At 48.7% G+C, this 23,843-nt stretch overlaps 1 protein-coding gene across 4 annotated transcripts in view; it reads left to right on the plus strand.

Moving 5' to 3' along the window:
• The window catches only part of ZFAT (zinc finger and AT-hook domain containing), a 244,589-nt gene that overhangs the window by 203,354 nt on the left and 17,392 nt on the right, over positions 1-23,843 (plus strand). For all 4 annotated transcript variants that reach the window (XM_030764163.2, XM_089898687.1, XM_022555539.2 and 1 more), the window contains one exon: positions 1-23,843. This exon is cut by the window's left edge and continues 18,481 nt beyond it; it is cut by the window's right edge and continues 17,392 nt beyond it. The gene's annotated coding sequence lies outside the window, so the exon portion shown is untranslated.

The following is a 23,843-nucleotide window of genomic DNA, read 5'->3' on the forward strand; positions in this document are numbered from 1 at the left end:
GCAGCACACAGGCTAAGATGTGGAGATGAAACCAGAGATGTGTGCATGCCTCCATGTCAGCTTCTGCCAGCCCTGGAGACCCACGTCCTCAATGCCACACCACACACACACACACACACATACCACACACACACACACACACACACACACCACACACCACACACATGCACACACACCACACACACGCCACACACACACATACACCACACACACACAACACACACACACGCCACACACACCACACACACACATACACACACATACCACACACACACACACCACTCACCACACACATGCACACACACCACACACGCACCACGCACACACGCCACACACACACCACACACACCACACACATACACACACACCACACACACCACACACCACACACACACACCACACACACCACACACACGCCACACACACAACACACACGCCACACACACCACACACACCACACACACACCACACGCCACACACAAACCACACACACACACCACACACATGCACACACACCACACACGCACCACACACACGCCACACACACACACACCACACACACCACACACACCATACACACCACACACACACCCACACACACACCACACACACCACACATACACACGCATACCACACACACATCACACACACCACACACATGCACACACACCACACACGCACCACACACACGCCACACACACACGCCACACACACACCACACACACATACACACACACAACACATACACGCCACACACAACACACACACCACACACACCACAGACACACACACACCACACACACACCACTCACCACACACACACACCACACACACACCACACACACCACACACACCACACACGCACCACACACACATACACACACACCACACACACACCACACACACCACACACACACACACACCACACCACACACACACACACACACATACACACACACCACATGTCCGCACCCCTGCAACACAAGCAAGGGAGGATCCTGCTTCTTCCCTGAGGAATGTCTCTTCATATCCGGTGGTTCCATATCCGGTGGTTTGTTAATTGTCCTGGGCCGCAGGCCTGTTTATCATCTTTCCCCAGTGCTTAGGCACCAAATGAAGATAGATTCCAGGAAGCTTTGAAATGTTCTTAACACAGAAGCCTCAGATTCACAGGCTCTGAAGGTTAGAACAAGTTTTAATTCTCCTGCGCCCACCCTGGCTTTTGAATTATTTAAAACATATTTCTCTAAAAATGCTCTGCAAGCTGTGATTTTAGAAGCAGTGCAAGCCCATTGTGAGAGCCATCACTCCCTCAGCTCTGACCACCAGTTCCCCGGCCCTACCCCGCTGGGTCCTGTTAACAGCCCGAGGATGGAGGAAGGGGTGTTATTATGATCCCCATTTTATTTACTTATTTATTTATTATTTTAAAAATTAATTAATTAATTTCTGGCCGCGTTGGGTCTTCGTTGCTGTGCGCGGGCTTTCTCTAGTTGCAGCGAGTGGAGGCTACTCTTCACTGTGGTGCACTGGCTTCTCATTGCAGTGGCTTCACTTGTTGTGGAGCACGGGCTCTAGGTGCACGGGCTTCAGTGGTTGTGGCTCGCGGGCTTCAGTAGTTGTGGTTCGTGGGCTCTAGAGTGCAGGCTCAGTAGTTGTGGCACACGGGCTTAGTTGCTCCGCGGCATGTGGGATCTTCCCGGACCAGGGCTCGAAGCCGTGTCCCCCACATTGGCAGATGGATTCTTAACCACTGCGCCACCAGGGAAGTCCTGATCCCCATTTTAGAGAAGAGAAAGGAGAGGCCCAGTGAGGCCGAGAATTGGCCCCAAATCAGATGAGTTTGTGGGCCCAGGGATGAATCCAGGCTTCCCGGTCCCAGGGCCCGTGTTTGTAAACCTCATGCAATAATGCTTCCTATAAATGGCAGGTGATTTGGAAAATATAGAAAAGAACAAAGAAGAAAATACAAATTCTAGAGAATTAAACTGTTTAGATTTTTGTGGATTCGTTTTCAACCTATTTATGTAAGCATAAACATATATTTTGTTTTATAAAATGAGTTTACAGAATATATATGATTTTGTATGCAGCTCTTTTCCCATAAAATTGCTCCTTTTCAAAGTCTTAAAACCAAGGGAGGAGGAGAGAGGAATCGGGGAAGGAACAGCAGAGGGTGTGTCTTTGAATCAGTGAAACAGTTGAGTGAGAGAGGCTGACAGCTGGTGGCGGGAGGGCCTTTCTATACCAGGACCAAGAGAGAGGAATCCAGAGTTTTCTTAAGGGAAAAGGGAAGTGGCTTGGAGTCAGATGGTGTGAGCCGTGACTCCCTGCCTGCCAGCTCCTGTAGCAGAGACCCCGCAGGGCCCACACTAGTCTGAGATGTCAAGACACCCCATCTGTGAACTGGGGACCCTAGCACAGGTCAGTTGTGAGGACTGGCTGAGGGTGTGTAGCAGAGGGCCTGGCCTTGCTGCCACGCACAGTAGGCCCTGGGCACAGGGAAGGTTCATTTCCTTCTCCTCTGCACTTAGCCCTTGGGGAAGATCTCACCCAGCTCAGAGCTCATCTGGTGCCTCAGGGCCCAGTGGGAGTGAGCTGTGGGCAGCAGGCAACACCCTCCTCCAGGTGGAGAGAAGGGTGTGGATTCCACCAGGAGGAGTGGCCTCTATTCACCCCACTTCCAGTCCGTCAGCAGACCCAGCACTCTCACCTGTAGAACCATCCAGAGGCTGGTCCCTGGGCCCGTTCATAGCCACCAGACAGGTCCCAGCACCATATGGCCTGGGTGTTCTGCTCCCCCTGGCCGACTTCCCTTCTCCTGCCCGTGTCCTTTACATGGGGCCATGACGACACCGTCAGGTCAGGGGGAGCCTCTGCGCAAGCCGTCCACTGCTGCCCCCTCCGTCAGTGGGGGGACGTCCCCGGGGTGCGTCATCAGGCCAGGACCTCTCTGAGCTCGCCTCCCGCTGCCTTCTCCCTCCGGCCTCCCAGCCTCCTGCTGCCCCTCCTGCCCCCGTCGAACCAGGTTCGATGGCCCGACACTCAGCAGACCAAATGCTGAGACGCCGAGGTTCGCAGCAGAGAAAAGGTTTATTCATAAGGCGGCCAAGCGAGAAGATGGGAGGACAAAACTCCAATCCACTTACCTGAAGGTGAGGGGCTGGGATATTTATGGGATAAAACAGCCAGGTGGGCTGAGGCTTGGGGAGCTTGGGGAAAGGAGATTGGAGACAAGGAAAAGGTGAGGGTCATCGTCATTCCGCACGGGCGCAGCTAAGCTACATGCTTCTTCATGGGACACATGTTCAGAAAACGGCAGTGTGAGCATGTTCCACGGTGGAGTTCTTGGCCCCGTGATGTGGAAAGGTCACCGAGCGGACACTAACATAACGCATGCCCAGGTGGAGGGTTGGTGGTCCCAGTCAGTCTTAGCCTCTTAGCCAGCTGGAGCTTGAACTGGACATAGTTGACTCCAAGCTCCTGAAAAACAGCTTGGGCAGAGATAGCATCTACAGAGGTGGTGAAGGGTCCTCGTGACTCATTTATTCCCTCCCCCCGCAGTGCAGTGCTAACATCTGTATCTGCAGTCTGCATCTCCGTCTCTATCTGTACCCACACCCATATGTTGTGATTATCTCCCCCTGACCCCAAAACACACACACAAGCTCCAGCGGCTGTATTTCGCTCCCTGCTCTACCCCCAGTGCCTGGTTCAGTGCCTGGCATATGGTACGCAGTCCCTAAATAGTTATTGAATAAAAAATGAGCCCTCAGGAGGCAAATGGGGAACGAAAAACGGCACCAAGAAGTAATTGTGTGAGATGTGTGGGTCTGCTGTGTGATGTTCACAGTCTCCATTGATCCCCAGGGCATCTGCAGTAACACAGCTGTGTCCCACCCCTGCCTTGTGGCCTTGGTTTGATTTATCGTGGGCTGCATGGCTGTGCTAAGCCCCGACTTCAGGGGACTGTGGGGTGAGACGAGAGGCTTCCCCTTGGGGCTGCGGCTGCACCAGCTGTTGGGGGCCTGAGTCAGATCTCCCCTCCCCGCTACAGGGACCGCATGCCTACCACCATGATAACGTGTCAGGCCTCTTTGAGGAATGGAGTTGGGCAGGGACAGGAGATGTCCTGAAACCCTTTTCAGGTGAGGGATGGGAACGTCTGTCCAGGGATGTGCCAGGACAGACTGCGCCAAGAATTGGGTAGGGGGGCAGGAGGGGCGAAATAATACAGCATTCGCCACCCCCTTTAAAACCTGCCCAGCGCCTCGAAGCATCTGGGCATCACTAAAAGCTAGTCCTAGGGCTGGATGTCCAGGCTCACATCGGATAGGCTGCTGCTGCGGGGCAGGGGCCAATGGGAATTAAGCTTGTGACCCGGGGGACCTGTCCAGCTGGCCTGCATCCTCTGAGGGGCAGGGGTGAGGCTGAGGACAATGGGAGGGAGGATAAATCGCCACATTGTAGCCTGTTTGATTTTGGGTGGCTGGAAGGAAGAGCCTGATGCAGGATGTCAGCGTTTGTCCCGGGCGTGTCAGGCGCTGCATGACACAGCAGGCAGGCGCTTCTGGGCCCAGGCAGAGAGAGGGACGGGCGGTCCCCCAAAGGGGTCAGTGGCGGGGAGCTGGTGCTGGTGCCTGGGGGAGGGCGCTGAGGATGGCTCCGACCCGCTCGTCATTTAGCTGCGGCATGAATTATTAATGGTTGACTCTAAAACACACACACACACACACACACACACACACACACACAGCTGAGCATCCGTTTGCCACCATTCAGCTCCTGCTCTGTTCTGTGCTGTGATGATAGTGCCATTTGATCAGATCGGAGTGGCACAGATATGCCTGCCATTGTGCCTTAATATTTGCCAAAGACGACAGGAGCTCAGTCTGTGTGGGTTCTTAGCCTTCCTCGGTGCTCACGTGTAAACGGTTGGCCCTCTCCCCACCTTTCCTGATTTTCTTCTTTCCAGCCCTTCTCTCTGCCTGAAGGAAGGGCTTTGCCCCCTCCCTGAGTGGTGTGCCGGCCTCTGGCAGCTCCCATGTCCTTGGCTGCCTCGGGGCTGACTCTTTGCAAAGCCTGGGATGCAGCACCTGGACCCACTGCTTTGGTGCCAGGAATTGGATTTCCAACTTTGGTCTCTCTTGATGCGTTGTCAGGGAATGAGAAAAAAGAGAAAGAGAGTCTTTTCCAGCACAGTCACAAGAAAAAGTGTAGAGGGGTGCAGACTGATTTGGAGGCCAAATCCCAGAAAGTTCCCAAACATTTAGGGCTGTTCCTGTGGAGGGAAGGTTGGAAGCTGAAAGTTTCCCACGGGACGGCTCAGCCTTTTTAAACACCTCCCTTCCCCCTTGTCTTCGATGCTCCGATACCCTCCTGAGAGGTGGACATTCACAGCCCCTTCATTCATCCCCCCACCAGGTAGTTCCCAGGCATCTTCTCTGCACCAGGCTCTGAACGGGGCAATGATCCCGGCCAATGCAGCCCTGTCTGCTGTGCCACTCACTGCCTTGTCTACAAGAGTGTCCCAAACTTCTAGGGCCTGGCATGTGGTGAGAGCTTCAAGTTACCCACCATTACTAATTCTGGATCTCATTTCCTCATCTGAAAGTAGGAAAAAAACCAAAACAATAAAACAACGTTCTTCCCTGAAAGATGACTGAAATTTAATTGGGATGATGTATTTAAAATAGAAATCACGATCTTGAAGAGATACCTCTACTTCCATGATCATTGTAGCGTTATTCACAATAGCCAAGATTTAGAAACATCCCAAATGTCCATCGAGAGACAAATGGATGAAGAAAATGTGAAATGTACGTATATAGAATTCACCCTCAGAAAAGAAGGAAATCCTGCCATTTCCAACAACATGGTTAGACCTGGAAAACATTATGCTAAGTGAAATAAACCAGTCACAGATACTGCATGTGCTATGGACTGAAGGTTTGTGTTTCCCCCAGATTCATATCTTGAAATCCTAAGCCCCCAACCCTTAGAGGTGGGGCCTTTGGGAGTTGATTAGGTCTTGAGAGGATGGCCCTCATGAGTGGGATTAGTGTTCTTATAAAAGAGACCCCAGAGAACTTCCTTGACTCTTCTACCTTGTGAGCACGTGGTGAGAAGACCGCCATCTTAGACCTTGGATCAGTTTATCTTGGACTTCCAGCCTCCAAAACTGTGAGAAATGCATTTCTGTCGTTTATAAGCCACCCAGTCCCTGGTAGTTTGTTACTGCAGCTCAAACAGACTGAGACAGCATGGACTGAGGACGGTGGGTAGCTCTGGAAATAGGAAGGGGAGTGAACAGGTTCTCCCCTGGAGTCTGAAGGAATGCAGCTCCGCTTGCACCATGACTTTAGCCCAGTGAGACCCATTTTGAACCCCAGACCTTCAGAACTGTAAGGTAATACATTCGTGCTGTTTTAAGCCATTCTGTTTGTTATAATTTGTTACAGCAGCGAAAGGAAACTCAAGACGTATATGAGTTGCCTCTACTGGCCCTCTTGCACTCTGGTCCGGCCAGTGGGGAGCAACAGGGAGATGTCAGGAGGAAGAAGGAGAGAGAGGTCGGGGTGTTTACCTCACTGCAGGGTTACTGAGGACTTTTGTATCCCTTGACTGTAGGTCCCAGCTCCTATAGGACGCACAGCTCTCTGCTCTAGTGCTGGGAATGGCCCTTCCTCTCCCTGCTGGGCTTCAGGTCAATAAAGGTGCCCACTGTTACCAACCGCCATACCTTGCACTCTCCCCTGTGGTTTCTGCACACCCTCCCATCCCCTCTGTTGATAACTGCTTTATTAAATCCTCGGGTACCATGCTTGGGTGGCCCCATGTGGGGTCCTCGCCCACTCTTCAAGGAAGGCTTATACAGGCCGTGTTTTTCCGGGACCTCCAGGACTCCAGCTGAACCCCTTTCCTTGTCCTCTTCTATCCATAGCACTCAACCCAGCGCTCCCTCCCTTTCCTTCTCGCCCCCAGGGTTCATCTTTGGATAAATCAAAGTGTCTCATTTGAACTGGAAACAACTCTGATTTGAGAGGGCAACCTCCTCTGATACCTGAACTGAATCAGGTACCCAGGAGATCACGGCAGTGTCTGCCATGCTGGATAGAGGTCCTTCGATGTGTCTTGGTGGGTCTTCTGTGGGGAGACGGAGTGAGGGCGGCCTTCAGTGTTCTGTTCCCAGTCCCTCCTCAACTCTGAAAAACAGGGGTCCTGTGGAGGATGCTAAAATAGGGACAGTTCACCCCCAGCAGATTCATTTGGGACCAGTAAGTCTAAAGCCATTTTGCCAAATACTCAGCCTGATAACAAACACAAGGTTACAAACCAAAGTACCACCTTTTAATGAGGATTTATTATAGGAAAACTGATGGGAAAAATCCTTTTCAAGAATTATAGAAGGGTGATAAAAAAATAATAGGATATCCAAATAGAAGGGAAAAGACCCTACATGAGGATGGATTTTAGGTGAAGGGGTCATTTGGTACGTGGAACAATGTCTGCTTTTCTGTGGAGCTTCCCCTGGGCTTGTAGGAACATAAATTCAGTCCACGGAGCAGAGCTTGTCCGGCTACTGCCGCTCAGGCTTCAGAAGACTCAGCCCCGAGGCAGCCCGGGCGTGGGAATCCGAGGACGGTGTCAGTGGGCTGCAGGAATGGCTGCGTGGCCTCCACGTGGGTGGCCTCGGCTGTGTTTGCAGCAGCCGTAGCCTGGGAAGCCAGCTGCCTGGGCCTCTCTCCTGGCGTAGGAATTGACCACGTTCTCCAAAAATGCAGCTTGTATCCTTCTGCTTCCCGTCACCTCCCTCACCCCTGAGTCGCCTCCCTTCCTGCCCACCTGGATGTCCACGCAGCCCTAACTGCCCTCCCTTCCTCCGTGCCTGACCCCTCCAATCCAGTGTCCAGTGGCGCTCCAGACCACGCTGCAAACCCAAATGGAATCATCTCACTTCCCTGCTTAAGACCGTTTCGCTAGCTTCCCGTGATGTTCTCAGTCATATGTGAACTTCATCCACAGGCCTGCAGGATCCAGCCCCTGATGCCTTCCTCCCACCTCTTTCCCACTTGCTCACCAACGTCCAGCTTCTCTAGCCTCCTTTCTGTTTCTGGAACATTCCAAGCTCTCCCACGCCTCTGTAATTCCCTCTGCCTGGAATGCCCTCCCTCCTCTTCCTCTTTGCAAGTCTGCCTCATTCTCATCCTTCAAGGCTCGCCTCAGGTTCCACCCTCGGAGAGGCCTGCCCTGACCACCCCATCTGAATAGCCTCCACCCGCCGTGGTCATATCATTCACGTCAATCAGTTTACTTTCCTCACGGCGCAGAGCACACCTGATGTCATCCCAGTCATTGATCACCTGTGTCCTCCACTGCCATGTGAATTCCGGGGGTGGGGGGCAGGGGCTTGGTCTAGTCCACCTCTGCGTCCATCCACAGCCCCTGGCCCCAGAAGTGGCCATCGACTGAAGAGACCTTCAGTTGATGTTTGATGAATGAATGAATGAGTGAGTGAATCCTTTAGCACGAAGCAAGGTAGGCAAGGCCAACGGCACACCCTTTCCTGAGCTGAGGTTGGACCGGGGTTGGGGCACCTTGCAGTTGTCCTTGGCTGTGTCCATATGCCTGCCCAGAGCCAGACCTGGGGATATGGCAGGAGCTCCCTAAAGCCTCTCCCACAGACGTCCTCAGCACGTTAGCACTCTTAGCTGAGAAGGAAAAGGTATTTATGTGCAAAGCCACTTATCTGTGTAGCTCCTTGAGATAAATCTTCTAATTTACGGGTGAGCTGACATCCTGCAAGAGCCAAAATCAATGCACGTCACTGTAAATCCAAGCTGGGCCTTGACGTCGACTCACACCAGCCAATGGATGGCCTTTGCTTTCGCACTGGGCCTGACTGGTACACAGATGGGGCAGATCCTGGTGAAGAGCTCCCGGAAGTCCCCTGGGGGCCTCCACACTGTCTCCCCAACTTGGGTCCTCCCACCTCCCAGACGCCATTGTGGCTCCAAGGCCTTGCGGCAAAGCCCCTCCTGTTCACTTGGTGGCATTCCCCTCCTTGTTCTCAGCCAGCTCTGGTGCCCCCTGCTCCTAGAGGGCTTGTTGGGCTTGCCCACTTGGAATTCACTTTTCCTTCGTGTTGCCCTGGGGGTGTGTCTGGGCAATGGCACTGTGACAACCAACTTCAAATGATAATGAGGCACGCACTTGCCACTTCTAAACGGTGGGAGCACTGTGACCGGGGCTGCCTCTCTCTCCCCTTTCCTACGCACTGGCACGGGGCCCTGTCTGTGTCTCATTGGTTCATTGAGCACCTACTGTTTGCCACTCACTGTGCTTTGGGTCCAGGGACAGTTAAGGTACAGCCCCAGTCCTGGGGGTGCTCACAGTCTAACCAGGAAGGAAGATGAGAAATTAGACATCACAGTGTTCCGGGAGCATGGGAACTTGGGGTAGGTGTCTATATCAGATGGAGAGGTTGGGGGTACCCGGAGGAGGCTGAGGTTATGCTGCGATCTGAAGGTGAGTAGGAGTGGCCACATGAACAAGTCAGGGGAAGGGCCACCCAGATGCCACTTGGTTCCTTTGGTTGGCAGATCGGGAGAGTCACGCAGGCACCTTAAGAAGAGGGGGATGAGGGAGGGATGTGTGAGGCCAGGGCAGGGTGAGGAGTGCAGGGAGCCTCAGTGAGCCTCTTTCTCTTTCTTGGACATGTGGCCTTGTCCTCACAGTGTGTCTGCTCCTTCTTCTGCCCCCAAGCCCTTGCCTGACCTGATCTCCTCTCCCCAGCACGTCTTGCCTGGAATGCAAGGCTTTTGCCTGCTTTTTGTCTTCCGCTCCCCTGTAACCTCAGTGTACACAGGGTTCAGCTGGCCTCTCCCGTCACGAGCTTTCAGCCTCATCTCCCATCGCTGGCATTGTAAAAGATGAATAGCTTGTCCTTGGTCACACAGCAAATCCACGGCCACAAATCCCAGCTAAGAACCCTGGGACCCCAACTCTCACCCCAGCAGAGAAAGTCACCCAGAGTCTAAGCATAGAACACATTCCTTTGGGTCCCAAAGTCCCTTTTCTCTCCAACAGTCCTCCACGAAAATGTAACTGCGTTTAGGACATGGGATGATTTGTTTGCCCAGATCATCAAATACCTTAAGAAGGGATCAGTGGTCAGGTTGCTGAGAGACCTGTGGGCAGTTTAACCTTTATCTCGTGTTGGGTTCCCTGGAAGCAGAGCCTGAGGCAAGGGTTCAGGTGCATGTGATTTAATGAGGGTGTGATCTTCAGGCAAAACTTGTGAGAGAGTGAAGAAGGTGGGTGTGTGATGGGTTAGTTTAAGGTGTCAACTTGGCTGGGATATAGTACCCAGTTAGTGATGTAATTCAACACTAATCTAGGTGTGAAGATATTTTGTAGATGTGGTTAATACTGATAATCAGTTGACCTGAAGTAAAGGAGATGACCCTCAATAATGTGGGTGGGCCTCACCCAATGAGTTAATGGTCTTAAGAGCAAACACTGAGGTTTCCTTGAAGAAGAAATTCCACCTCTGGATTACAGCATCAGCTCGTATGTCCTACTGGTCTGTTCTCTGGAGAACCCCTGACAGGTAGGGAGGGGGAAGGAGGGGAACAAGGATGTGGTCCCAGGAAAGGTGGCAAGTCTAGCCTGGGCCGGATCCACAGAGGGGCTCTGGAGTGTAAATTGTGCCACAGAATTGTCCCCTCTTGAGACAAGAGGGCTGGGCTTTTTTATGTCCATCATAGTCACTGGCCACCTGGGGCAGGTGTGTAACCTCCCAGGCTCTTGTGGGGTAGAATTCCCCGTAGTCCTTGAAGCAGCTGGGGGTTGGGTGCACCTGTGGCAGAAGGGATCCAGGTGGACCCTAACAGCCTCTGCTCCCAGCTTCTGGATGTCCTGGAAAGTGGAAGTCGTCACTATCATTCCGCAGACGAGAAGCCTGAGTGGTACGGCCAGAATTTGGACCCAGGTCTGAGCACCAGAGCCAGGCATCTCCTCAGGGCGCTGGAATGAGACAAAGCTCAGCTGACAAATGTCCCCCAGCCAGCCCCCAACCTCCCCAGGGTCAGAGCCCCTGCCTGGATGCATTCATCCTCACTGGCACCTGGCTGTGTAAGCAGTGTCTCTGTTCATAGCAGTTGTCCTTGACTTTGAGGGCAACTGTCGGGGGGAAAGCGCAGCTCTAGACGTTTTCAGGTCTCAGCTTGGAGGCCTGGATTTAATTTACCGCTGTTCCTGGTTCTGGTTGCTGTCAACGAGGGGACAGATACAGCCCAGCCCCTGAGCGTCCTGCATTTTACTTGCCGCCCGCTCTATTCCGGACTCCGGGGCGCGCCAGCACCCTCCACGGGTGTCTCCAGGGCACACAGAGCTGTCCTCACTTCCTCAGCCTTGGGAACCGAGCACTCACAGACTCAGCTCTGCGCCAGCCCTTTCCTCTAGTTCGGGAGGCGTCGATGATTGGAAGGAGAGTCGGCCCTTGAGGGTGTGGCGCTTGTTTCATTTCTGGCTCTTTCTCTAACCTCCATAGGTGGATGAACGCCCCTGAGTTTTAGTTTTCTGTACTAGGGATGGGGCTGTCCACCTTACAGGGTGTTGAGGGGATGGGATGGTATCGGTGTAATGTGTAGACTGGGTCGTTGGCCCCCGTCTTTCACCCCCGGCCCCGCTTCCCCACCCAGCCGAGCATCCTCCCTCAGGCTCAGCATGTCTGTCCCGCTGACTTGACTTGTTGATTATTATCGTTCACAAGCCAGTGGCAGGCGGGGTCTGGGAGTCAGTGCATCTCAGCCCGACTTCAGGTGCACAGAAGTTGCAGAAGTGATACTCTTACTCACAGGTACACCAGCCATAAACTCTCAGCACCATCCCAAGGTGCACGCTTTTTTGTAATCAGAGTTGTGCCACAGTTCCTGTTTGTTTGCCAGCTCTCTGCTTGCCTTGAAGCCCAGGACTGAACCTCAGCATCTCAGCAGAGCCCTGACCACCTGACTAGCCCTCAGAGCCCCAGTTGCTGAGGCCAGACCCTGGCCCCTGTGAACCGGGGTGCCTTTCAAACTGCACTGTGTCTTCAGCTCCTAGCCCAGCGCCCTGGATCAATAAATGTTTATGGAAGGAATGGATGAATGAATGAAACCAGTTAGAATGGCATGGCTTCTAGAATTGCCACAGTGTGGGTGTTGCTTGCCATGTTCAATCTACTTGGGATATCAGCTTCTATGTGACTCAAGTCTGCATTTTCCAGGCTCCTTTGGACACTGAAAATGGGGTATTTGGCTATCTTTAGTTTTAAACCTGCTCCAGCTCCACGGGCCAGTGTATCTCTTCCAGCCTCCTGCCTTTGCCAAGTGCCCAGTGCTGAAGTTCCAGGACCATCTAGAGCTATGCTCTTGGTACCCAAGATGACTGGGTAACAACTGCACTGGCCATGATTTTATTGCTTGTAGGGAATCAGGGATACACCATCTTCCAATGTGCCCATGAGAGACCCAACACCATCACACAATACCACACCCATTGCCATTCAGGGTTTTATACATACCAATTTGACTGCAGTGGTATTATTTCAGGCCTGTTGCCATGGCATAATTATTACTAGAAGCCCCTTCCACTCTCACAGGTGCCCTGTTTTGAATGATAAACTGTGTGGTCATATATTTATATCCAAATACACTAGGACATTCTCCTTACGAGAATATGTCTTCTGGCTCTCAGAAGCTCCAAACTGCAGTGTTCCTTTATTGCCTCTTGCAACCTTCCCTTAAGTTCTGTGAACTTCTCTGACTTTCCTAAAGGTGTTAGAATTGTGGCAACTTGTTATGGGAGGGAGATGATTTTCCAGCCTGGTTCTGAGCAAAAGCATTCCATCCTCCCAGGTCCCTTGATCTTTGGGCTCTCAGGACTGGCGCACAGACATTTCCTGCAGCACCAGTCTGAACAACAGTCAGTAAGCCGTTGATTAGAGCCATGTTACAGCTGTACAAATCAGTCCCTGAGATCCCAACATTTGTTGTTCAATTTAATTCAGCAACATCGATTGAGCGAACACTAGATGACCTCCAACTTAGAGATTCTTTTGCTTATTTGAATTCAAGCTGCCATGCTAGGAAGAGCTGTGGTTCTATCAGCTCATCGGGTGTCTATTGCCGAAAGTTTGCTTCTAGTAACTGTGGAGTCATTTGTAATGGACCAACGCTCCTTCTAGCAACAATTGTAAACTCTGGACAAAATATTTTTAAAAAGCACTATGTGAAGGCCTTGGAGAGTGACAAAAACAGGCAGAAATTAGAGGGGATCTGACACCTGAAGAAGGAATCATCCCTGACTGAATTTCCCATTTTATACCTTTGCACCTGAGAGCAAGTTCAAGTTATAGCAAAAAATTCAGATAGATACTTGAAGTTTTACTGTTTGAGGGATCGAGAGGACTGAGTTTGGGACAATCACCACATCTCTAGAGTGAGAGGAGAAATCTGTAAAGGAGAGAAACACAGAGGGGGCAGCCTAAATTCTATATATAAACTCTGCCTAAATTTCTGTCTTCAATTATGCATTCTTGGGGCAAATCCAGGTAGTCCAGCTAAAATGAAAAGAACTGGGTAGAAATTTCTCTGCTGGCTCCTGAAGGGGAGACAAGGTTTGGAGTTTGAGATCAGCCAAGTTAACTGCCTGCCTGCTAAAATGAAAATCAATAATCTAAAAGGAACATAACGGAATCCAGAGTCTCTACAGTATATCTTTAGTAATGTCTAGGATGCAATACCAAATTACTAGACATAGAAAGAAACAGAAAAATGTGACTCATAGCCAGGCTATCTTTTAGCTGTGGCATTGCATGTAACAACCAAGCATAGAGCTTGGTAGCATACAGCAATTAACATTTACTTTTGTTTACTGACCTGTAGATTAGCTGACTGGTTCTACTGACCTGAACTGGGCTTGGCTGGGCTCACTTGTATATCTGTAGTCAGGTGAAATTTGGCAAGGTAATTTTTGCTAATTTTGGCTGGACTCTCTCTCTGGTCCTCAGCTTGGGCAACAGGGCTGATTTTGGTTTTGCTCCAATCGTCTCATACTCCAGCAGGCTGCATGTCTGATGGTGAAGGATTGAGAAAGAGAGAGTGGAAGTGCACCTCACTTCTTGAAGCCCAGGTTCACAAATGGCACACTGACCCTTCACTGCGTTCCACTGACGAATGGCATCCGCAAGGCTGATGGGAAGAGCTGTGAAGTCACATTGTAAGGGCTTGGATACAGTAAGAGCTGAAGAACTGGGACCATTTTTTTGCAGTCCATCCATTATAGCCCTGAAACAATGATTCTGCTTTGCTTGGTGGGAGATGATCCCAGGAAATAGCAGTAGGGGAGTAAGGAAAGAGAGCCGAGAAAGGGAAGAAAGACAATCGAGGTGTGTTGAGCAGATTATTTCCAAGGGAAACTGGCAGGTAATTCTTCTGGGCACCTTGGGGAAACCGTGAGAAACATGCCTCAGAGTTTGCCCACCTAAGGGGTGAGGAAACTGGAATACTTTTTCCATTGAATCCCATTCATCATAAGAGCTGCTTCCTGGGGCGTTGGTTCCCTAGTACAATCTTTTTGACTCTTGTTATTTTGCTTGGTGGACTATTCTTGGGAAAGAGCTCCTTGGAAGTTGGGGTTTCTGCCCAGGTCAGGCCAAAGCTAAGCCAAAACAACAAGCATGCAAGGAGAAGAAGTGAATTGAATCCACCAAGAGGAAGACAGGGCAGGGGTTCACCAAAGCGCTGGGGAGGGCCCTGGGTACACATACTCCAGGCAGGGAGGTGTTTAGGCCAAGTTTACCTCTATCTCTAGGTGAAGAAAGCCCTGAGTGACACGTGGGCTTATAATGGTAAGACTAAGCTCTCAATGGCGGAAGTGGGGAGGCCTAAAAATATTTTCAGAAGCACATTTTCTAAATATACAAGCCTGTCTCACATCCCCTGTGAATTAGATCTAATTCACCCTCTTTTTTTTTTTTTGGCCCTCACCACATGGCACGTGGGATCTTAGTTCCCCAATCAGGGATCGAACCCGCGCCCCCTGAAGTGGAAGCGCGGAGTCTTAACCACTGGACCACCAGGGAGTTCCCTAATTCACCCTCTTCCAGAAGCCTGCTGGTAAATGTTTAACAAGTGGCTCTATGGGAAGAATGTATGCATATACACACACACATAAGTTTATAAATTTTACTTATATAAAAGATGCGTGGCACACAATTTATAAATAATAGTAAAATATACAATATATTCTTTATTATAAATTCCATATAGCCAGTAGATTCTTACAGAACGCTGGGGATGATTTTTGCCAACTTTTTATAGTTTTTTTTTTATGTCGTTACAGCTTTACTTTTCATTGGTTTTATCTGTAGGCAGCCTATCGTTGTAATTGATGAATGAGTAGTTTTAACAGGAACGTTAGTTGATAGTTTTGCATACGTTAATGAATAAGATGAACGTGAAACAATGGAATTGTGTGTCAAGATTTCACTCAATTTTCAACAGCCTGGGCAGCTTCTTTGCTGAGTCAGATGGATAGTAGTTTTGGAATGCTAGACTATTTCCTCAGATTCTGTGCTACTCACAACAAAGTATTTACATATATGATTGCCATTTTCTCCATCACTTTTCAAAGTCTAAACAATAAACAAAACACTAAGTCAAGCACCGGTTTGTAGAGTTTGCTGACTTCTGTGATGTAAACACTCCCACCGTAACTGATTTCAAGCTACCAATACGATGCCACTGAACTTGGAGTTGGGAAGAGATGCATCACTAATAGTTTTTCCACCAAACAGGCAATAGATGCAAATTACCTTAAAAGCATAGATACAGTAAACTGTAGCAAAATAATTAGCAAGTGGTGAAGTTTTATAATTTATTATCTTTGTTATTAATATAATTAATTATGTTTCTGTAATCTAATTTTCAATAATGGCTGGCTTTAACAACCACCTTGCAAAATTTCTGAAAATTTAATAATCGGCTTTTGCAAGCCCACGTGAGCTGGCTCCAGTACACCACTGTAGCTTCTTCCCTTTTTCTACCCACAATTAGGAATTCGAAGACAATGAATTTATGGGAGAAATTCACCTGATTCCCCCATGACTGTATACCTAGTGCTTGGCCTGACACCTGGCCCAGATAACGCCCTCAGTAAAGGTTTGTTGAACAAATAAAATCCTAGGCTTTTTCTTTCTAAGAACCTGTGCTTCTTCTGCTACCCTCATTATTACACTGGGAGAGGCAGTGGAGGTAAAAGTTAAGGCTGCCTGAATTTGGACCCCAGCTCTGCCACTGACTGGCTGTGTGACTTTGAACAAGTTATTAACCTTCCTTCTATTTCTCTTTTGTAAACCAGGCATAATAGTGGTAGTTCCTTCACAGGGGCTAATCATGACACATGAATGAGTGCCTATTTCAAGTGCTGAGATCTGGTACCTAGCAGATCCTGTATTGGTATTTGCTGTCATTATTAGCTGTGTCATTTGCTGGGCATCTATCGTGTGCCAGATACTCTGCTTGGGGCTTTCCATGCTTTCTCTGTAATTTTTTAAACAATACTTTCAAGATGAGGTAACTGAGGTCTAGAGTGACTTTGTGACATTGTTACTGGGGGCAGAGCTGCCAACAGGACCCAGCCTGTTGGCTTCAAAGCGCAGATTCATCTCATGAGGACGGAAGCCCGTGAATCTAGAATACTGTGTTTTCTGAGCACGTCATTCAAAATAGCTGTTGGTGCTCTGGACTTCTTACATTTATCAACTTGTTTCAAGAGTCCTTTGTTTTACTGTCTTTAGTTTAGGGTTGTATGTGTATGTGTGTGTGCATCCGTGTGTGTGACATTTAAGTGAAATTAAAATATGTTAGCGTTTCGTCGGCGCTCAACTCTCTCCTGGTTTTAGTGCCCATATTCCTTATGTTTTTGTTTCTCCTTTTTTCCCCTCCCTCTCTCAGCTGCTCCAACCTGTGGGACACTTGTCCTTCAAGTGCCCGGTGTTAGTCACTCTGCCCTGGAATTCCCTCATGATTAGGGCAAATGTGCTTTATCACAACTATTTATAGGTCGTCTCCTCCACAGACTGGTGATAACAATAATAAAAATAATACAATTATTATTGTGAGTAGCTGACATTGTTTGGGTGCCTACTATGTGGTGGGCACTGTGCTAATTGCTTTATATAGAATCTCATTTAATCCTCACATCAACGGTGCCGGAGATACGGTTATCATCCCCATTTTTACAGCTGAGGAGAATGAACGCCAGGAAGGTCAAGGGCATTGTCAAAAGCCACACAGCAAGGACATGGCAGGGAAGGCGTCGAATGAGCTCTGACTCACAAACATACGTTATTGTATCTAGCAATTGCACATATAATTGTACATAGCTCTTAGAGAACCCTAATAGATGTATACAATTACATGGACAATTACTGTTGTTGCCTCATTTCATAGGTGGAGCCCAGTGATTTGTTAAAGTTACCAAAGAGTAAATAGGCAAGTTGGAATTTGAACTCAGATGTGTCTGCACCAAACGCTCCCAAGAATCCTCAGAGCTTCATCACAGAGCCCCTGCTCTCCTGGAGAGCCCCCTCCTCTCTGAATGCTGTGGGGACCACACAGGGGAGGGAGACACCTTATACAAACACCCCAATTAACAAGAAGATGAATTTCGTTTGTCAGTGTTACAGGTCATTGAGCCATGCATTCGAGGAGCTGAATTAGGGTCAAGAAATCAATATGATTTCAGGCCTGACTGGTTCCTTTCTGTCCAGGCCCGTGTCTCAGTTCTTTATTCTCCTGGGATCTCCTTGGCTGTGGAGTACAGCACACACTGCAGTGTTAGAGACCAGTCTTGGTGGGACGGTATTTTTGCTAACTCAGAAAGTCACTTTGAACACATTGTCCACTAGTGGGTGGGCGGGGGACTGATGTGGCTTGACGTCCTACAGTTTGTCCAGCACTTTGCATGTGGAATCGGCTGTCGGACAGGAGGCTTCCCGTCCCTCGAGGTTTGGGCAAGCTTGTCTCAAACCTGCCAAATCCATGAACTGTGGAAATCCGAGGGTCCGTGAGTTCCAGTTGTGGAGGCATCCTCACCAGTGTAATATACCTAATAATTCCTGTTTCACCTAATTTGATCAGTTAGAATAAGGTGATCCAGTCAGGAAATAGTTGGGAAATTGTTTTGAAATGTGCATTCCAGGAGCAACCACCTCTTCCGCCGTAATGTGCTGTTGTTTTCGTAGCTACCTGATCGTTTTCACTAATTACACGGAAGTGGTTTCCAAAACCTTTTGAATGACATCCCTGAGGCAATAAAATTATACATTCTGTTGTAAGTCAACTCAAGGAACACTCACTGATTGCACGGTGTGTCCCAGACACACTGACGTGCTTTGTATTCCTTAAGACAAAATTCAATAAACCGCCCGCGGAGCATTAAGTGGGGATTCGATGTGGAGAAATCATGTCTCCACTTCACAGAGGAATCCCTCATGTCCCTGGATCCCCCCAACAAGCTGCGGTTGGGCAGCATCACCCATCGCTTCAACTCTGGCTGGCCTGGCGGTGGCCCTGGCTTGGCGTGACCATGTGCTCCTGGCACATGGTCTACTCCCGGCTTTGCTTTGCTGGATTCACCTCAAGGATAAGCCGTCCCATTTGGCTGTCTCAACACTCCCACATAAAGAAGCACTTTGGTTATTTCTGAGAGGCCCCAGTGGTGTCTCACAAGTTCTCAGAAACAGCTCTTCCGTATTTTACGCTGCTCTGGTTGTAGCACATGCCAGCTGGTTGGTTTCTGCTGCCACAGTCACTGTGAACATACTCAAGCTTCTGCCGTGGGCAGGGTGTGCTGGTGCCTTCCAGGTGCCCAAATGGCACCACACCTCTCCTAGAGCCATGCTGTATCTGGGTTTTATTCCATGCTGCGGGCTCTCTTGTGAATCAGTGGTTAGCTGGTGGGAGAGTAGCTGGGGCTGCTGCTTTACATGTATCGTCCTATTTAATTCTCACATTTCCACCACCCTACGAGGTGGATATTCTTTTTTTTTTTCTGGTCTTTTTTTAAATTGAAGTATAGTTGATATACAATATTGTGTTAGTTTCAGGTGTACAGAATAGTGATTCAGTTACTTTTTTTCCCCATTATATTCCACTATAGGTTATTATAAGATGTTGAATATAATTCCCTGTACTATACAGTAAATCCTTGTTGTTTATTTTGTCTATAGCCGTGTACAATATCTGTTAACCCCATACTCTTAACTTGCCTCTCCCCCTCCCCTTGGGTGACCATAAGTTTGTTTTCTATATCTGTGACTCTGTTTCTGTTTTAGAGTCATTTGTATTATTTTTTAGATTCCACATGTAAGTGATATCGTATGGTATTTGTCTTTGTCTGACTTACTTCTCTAAGTATAATATTCTCTAGGTCCATCCATGTTGCTGCAAATCTTATTATTCCTGTTTTACAAATAAGGAAACCAAGGCTCAAAGGGGCTCGAAAACTTGCCATCGTCCGTCATTTAGAAGCCAATGGGATTCCAGCCTGTTTTCCTCCAACTCTGGGCCCCTGGCTTACCTTATATCACAGCCACTAGTTTAGCCAAATAAATTCAGCCTCTTCCTAGTACACTGTAGTTGTCTCAATGCAAAGTGTGTGTGTTTGCACAGAGCATTCTAGAGGGACTGCCTGGACCTCAGTGTGTGGGATCCTGTGACCAGGTCTGTGCTATCAGCCCCACCCCCTGGATGTGCCTTCGTACCCAGGACGTACTACGGTGGCCTGTTCTGTTAGCTCATTCGCCGTTGGCAGGCACGGGGGATGGGATCCTGCTTGATTCCACTTGCATTAAAATGCTACTGCCAGGGCCTGTTCCTGGCGGCCCCAGCCTCTGCCATCTGAGGCTAGGGCAGCAAATTCCTCAGCTGCTTCTGAGTTTGCAACAAACGTGTCAGACTGAGCAGAACCTGGGCTTCTTCTGTAAATACCGCCTTTTGGCTTCTCCCGGTTTCTGCTTCTCTGGGGAAGGTTTAAATTGATAAAGACTCAGCGCTCTTTAGCATATACACTCTCTCAACAAGACCAAGGGACATGTAATCTTGCCTTTGAAAGTTTACCTCCAGGCTTGGAGGAATCCATTTTTGTTTGTCTACTGATTTATTTATTCATTAATTCATTTGACAGATAGGTACTGGGGCCCTGCGCTTGCCGTGCTGGGAGAGACAGAGATGAAGGAAACATTACTCTTGTCCTTTTCCTGGTCAGGTTTCCAAGTCCCTGGACATAGCGTGATCCTGGGCCATACCAACTTCCCATTCACCCAGATCCCTTTAACACTCTCTATGGCCCTTGTCAATGACCATTCTTCGCTGGGATCATCCCAATCACTGGCACAATTTCCTCTGCCCCGTTCCTGCCAACTCCCTGCTCTCTCCTAACTCTCCATGGACTCAGGCTCCAAGCTCCCAGCATGCCTCGGGCTCTGGCTTACTTTGGTGGTGCAGTTCGTGACAGAAGTTGAGGTCAGAAGGACGTCTTCGAGATGCAGAAGGATGGAGAACCAATCCTTTGACTGCCTGCCAGAGCCGTTTGTGTTAAGCACAAAAGGAAAGACGTGGGTAGATTCTGGGTTGATCATGTATCCCTAAAGTAGCTGCTATAATAGCACTGTGCTGTGATTATTTTTTTTTCTTTTTTTTTTTGTGCTGTGATTATTGAAAGCTTGAGTTAGCGATTGATTTCATGCTGAGAGATCAATAGAAAAAGAGATTGCAGTTCAGGTTTACGAAGAAGCTGTCCATGCTCCCTCGCTTGCGTCTGCCTCTACCACGGCCCTGTCACCTTATTGTAATTGTACGTCTGCTCGTCTCTCTGTGCCACTGTGAAATCCTGGAGGTTAGAGGCATGGCTGACTCTTTCCAAACAGCAGCTGGCTTAGGGTAGGTGCTTGATCTGTGCTCACAGCAGGCCCTACTCTATAATGAAGAAACAGAGGCATAGAGCCGTTATATTACTTGGCCATAAAATGAATAGGGTGACAGAAAGCGGAATCTGAACCCAATTCAGTATCGCTGCAAAGTCTACGCCTGGAAGAGTTGAAGGGAGTCCATCCGTGCATGTGGGGTTTCAGCTAGATCAGTGTGTTATCAGTCAGCTCCAAAGACCAGCTTTGCTCCACGGTCCAGGCAGTTCTGGTGCCCTCTGGGATTGGAGGCATTCTCTATTCCGACATGATGCTACTAGGCATTATCACCCCCGCACACGATTATGAACAGGGTCCTTACAAGATCTGCCCCAGTCCTCACATACGTCCATTCCTCTGACGGTTGATTTCCTTTGCAGACTCCTTGCAATAAGAAATCCGTTATGGTTTTCTGCTCATTACCAGGTCTAAGGGGGCATGAAAGCATAGATGTGGGGCAGTTGTCGTGCTTCATTCATAAGGCCAGTGACTTGCTTTTATATGCAAGCCAGTATAATTCAAATTCAAGTTTGGGGAGGTAAATATTTTCTGAGGGTTTTAAGTAACTTGCCCAAGATCTCATGCCATGGGTGAGATGACTCTTGAAGCCAGCAGTCTCTTGCTGTGGAGTCTGGGTTCTTAAGCACCAGGCTTTCCTCTTTCTCGAAAAGTTTCTACAGAGAGAGAAGACAGACCAAACCCTAAGGAATACAAATCACCTTGGCATTAAATATCTCAACAGTAACAATGGGGTCAAGAAGACAGTGGAGAAATAATTTCAAAATGTTACAGAAAAAAAGAACTTGTAATGTGGAATTAGCCAAACTAGATTTAAAGAGGTTAGGTAATTGCACGAAGAAATACATATAGTATGGGGAGAAGCAGTCTTGGCCACAGTCCCTTAATCTTTTAAAATACTGCCTCTGCTAAATGCTGGGAGGGTCATGATTCTGACAGCCATTTCTTTCTGGAAGAGTCTAATTGACGGCTTGGGAAGGAGGGCTGAGGATAAACAGTAGTCCACTTAGGCTTGAACTTTTACCCTCCCTGCTGAGCCAGGGCCATGGGACCAAGAGCAAGGCTGTTATTAATGTTAGATAAACCCAGACACTCCCTCTCTGCATAGGTTGGTGCAGAGACAAATTCAAGGGAAGGTACACAGATACATTCATTTTATGATGCACTTTCCAGGCCGTAAAATGGACAGGATAGAAAAGCTCCAGAGATGATTATAAAGTCAACGATTGAGTTTCATTTCTACTCAGGGTAAATATACTCAACTGGGCTTGTGCTGATCAACCTTGACATCAGACATGTGCAACTTCAGTGTCTGCATTATGGGGCTGCCATTAAAAAGTTATCCAAGGGGGCTTCCCTGGTGGTGCAGTGGTTGAGAGTCCGCCTGCCGATGCAGGGGACACAGGTTCGTGCCCTGGTCCGGGAAGATCCCACATGCTGCAGAGCGGCTGGGCCCGTGAGCCATGGCCGCTGGGCCTGCACATCCGGAGCCTGTGCTCCGCAACGGGAGAGGCCACAGCAGTGAGAGGCCCACGTACCGCAAGAAAAAAACAAAAAACTTAAGGTGATGATAGATGTGAAACTAACAGAAGAGGGGACTGATACAGGAAGTGATGGGGAAAGGGTCAGACTACTTTAGACTAAAGAGACAGGATAGACTTTTTGAAAAGATGTTATTTGGGATGAGATTTAGTCATTTGAAAATGTGGGTTGGGGGAAAAAAAAAAACAATGCAATGGCCCTAAGGCAGGTACCAGCTTGGTAAGTTAAAATGGAAGGAAAGTAAAGTTTCTGAAACAAGAGTGAGGGGAAATGGCACAAGATGAAGTGAGAGAGATGCACTTGGGTTAGATTGTTATAAAGTATTTGGATTTTATTCTGGAGGCAATGGAAAGCTATGGAAGGGTTTTAAGCTAAATAGTGTTATAATCTGATTTACATTTTCCAGAAAGATCACTCTGGCTGCTGTATAGAGACCGAGCTATATAGGGGCAAAGAAAGCTGCAGGCAAAAGGTAGGGGGAAGTTTGCCCAGCAGCAAAGACTGTGTTTCTAGCTAATCTCTGAAATTTTTCTCAATTCAGTTATCCCCCGGTGATAGGAGGTTTATCCAAATAAACCCAGTTTGTTGTATCTTGATTTCCAGTCAGGTTGTTTTTCCCCCACGTCACCAGGTTTCAACCATCTTTCACAGTACTGGAAGAAATGTATAAAGCCAAAAATGTTAGTTTTAATGTTTATTCAAACAAAGAAAACTTTACTTGTGTTCTTGCTAAGTGCTAAGCATTCTGCCAGATGGTGGAGATAAAGAGATGAAAGACTTGGTCCCTGCTGCCTGCTGTGGTGAGGGAGACTGACAAGTTAACAGTCAGAAGGCTATGTGCACAGAAGGGGGATATGCAACCTGGCAGTAGGCTGGGGTACTGGAAAAGCCAGGTGTACTAGTATGGAAACCTCAGTGGGAGACATAAAACCCATATTTGAGCCTTGGAAGTGCTTTTGAGCTGAGTCTTGCATGATAGATACAAGTGTACCAGACCAAGAAGGGAAGGGAACTTTAAGCACGGGGATCAACATTTACAATGACAGGTAGATGATAGGCTGTAGGGAGAGTTTAAATAATTGTCAGTCCTTTGGTTTGGCTGGAGCATAAGGTGAGGGTGTACAGAGAGAGTCAGGAAAGGTGGCGTAAGGAGGTAAAATGTGTGGTAGGTTCAGAGCCCAGTCTTTCTTCTGTCTGAGAGACTGTGCTGAATCCCTGTTTACAATCTAGGTGTCTTTGGGAGATGCATTAGTTAGGACTCTTACTGCAA

The sequence above is a fragment of the Delphinapterus leucas genome, chromosome 17, assembly GCF_059928025.1.
Source record: "Delphinapterus leucas isolate spDelLeu-1000000601 "Yukka" chromosome 17, BTC_Dleu_Yukka2, whole genome shotgun sequence".
In the NCBI taxonomy this organism is placed as follows: Eukaryota; Metazoa; Chordata; class Mammalia; order Artiodactyla; family Monodontidae; genus Delphinapterus; species Delphinapterus leucas.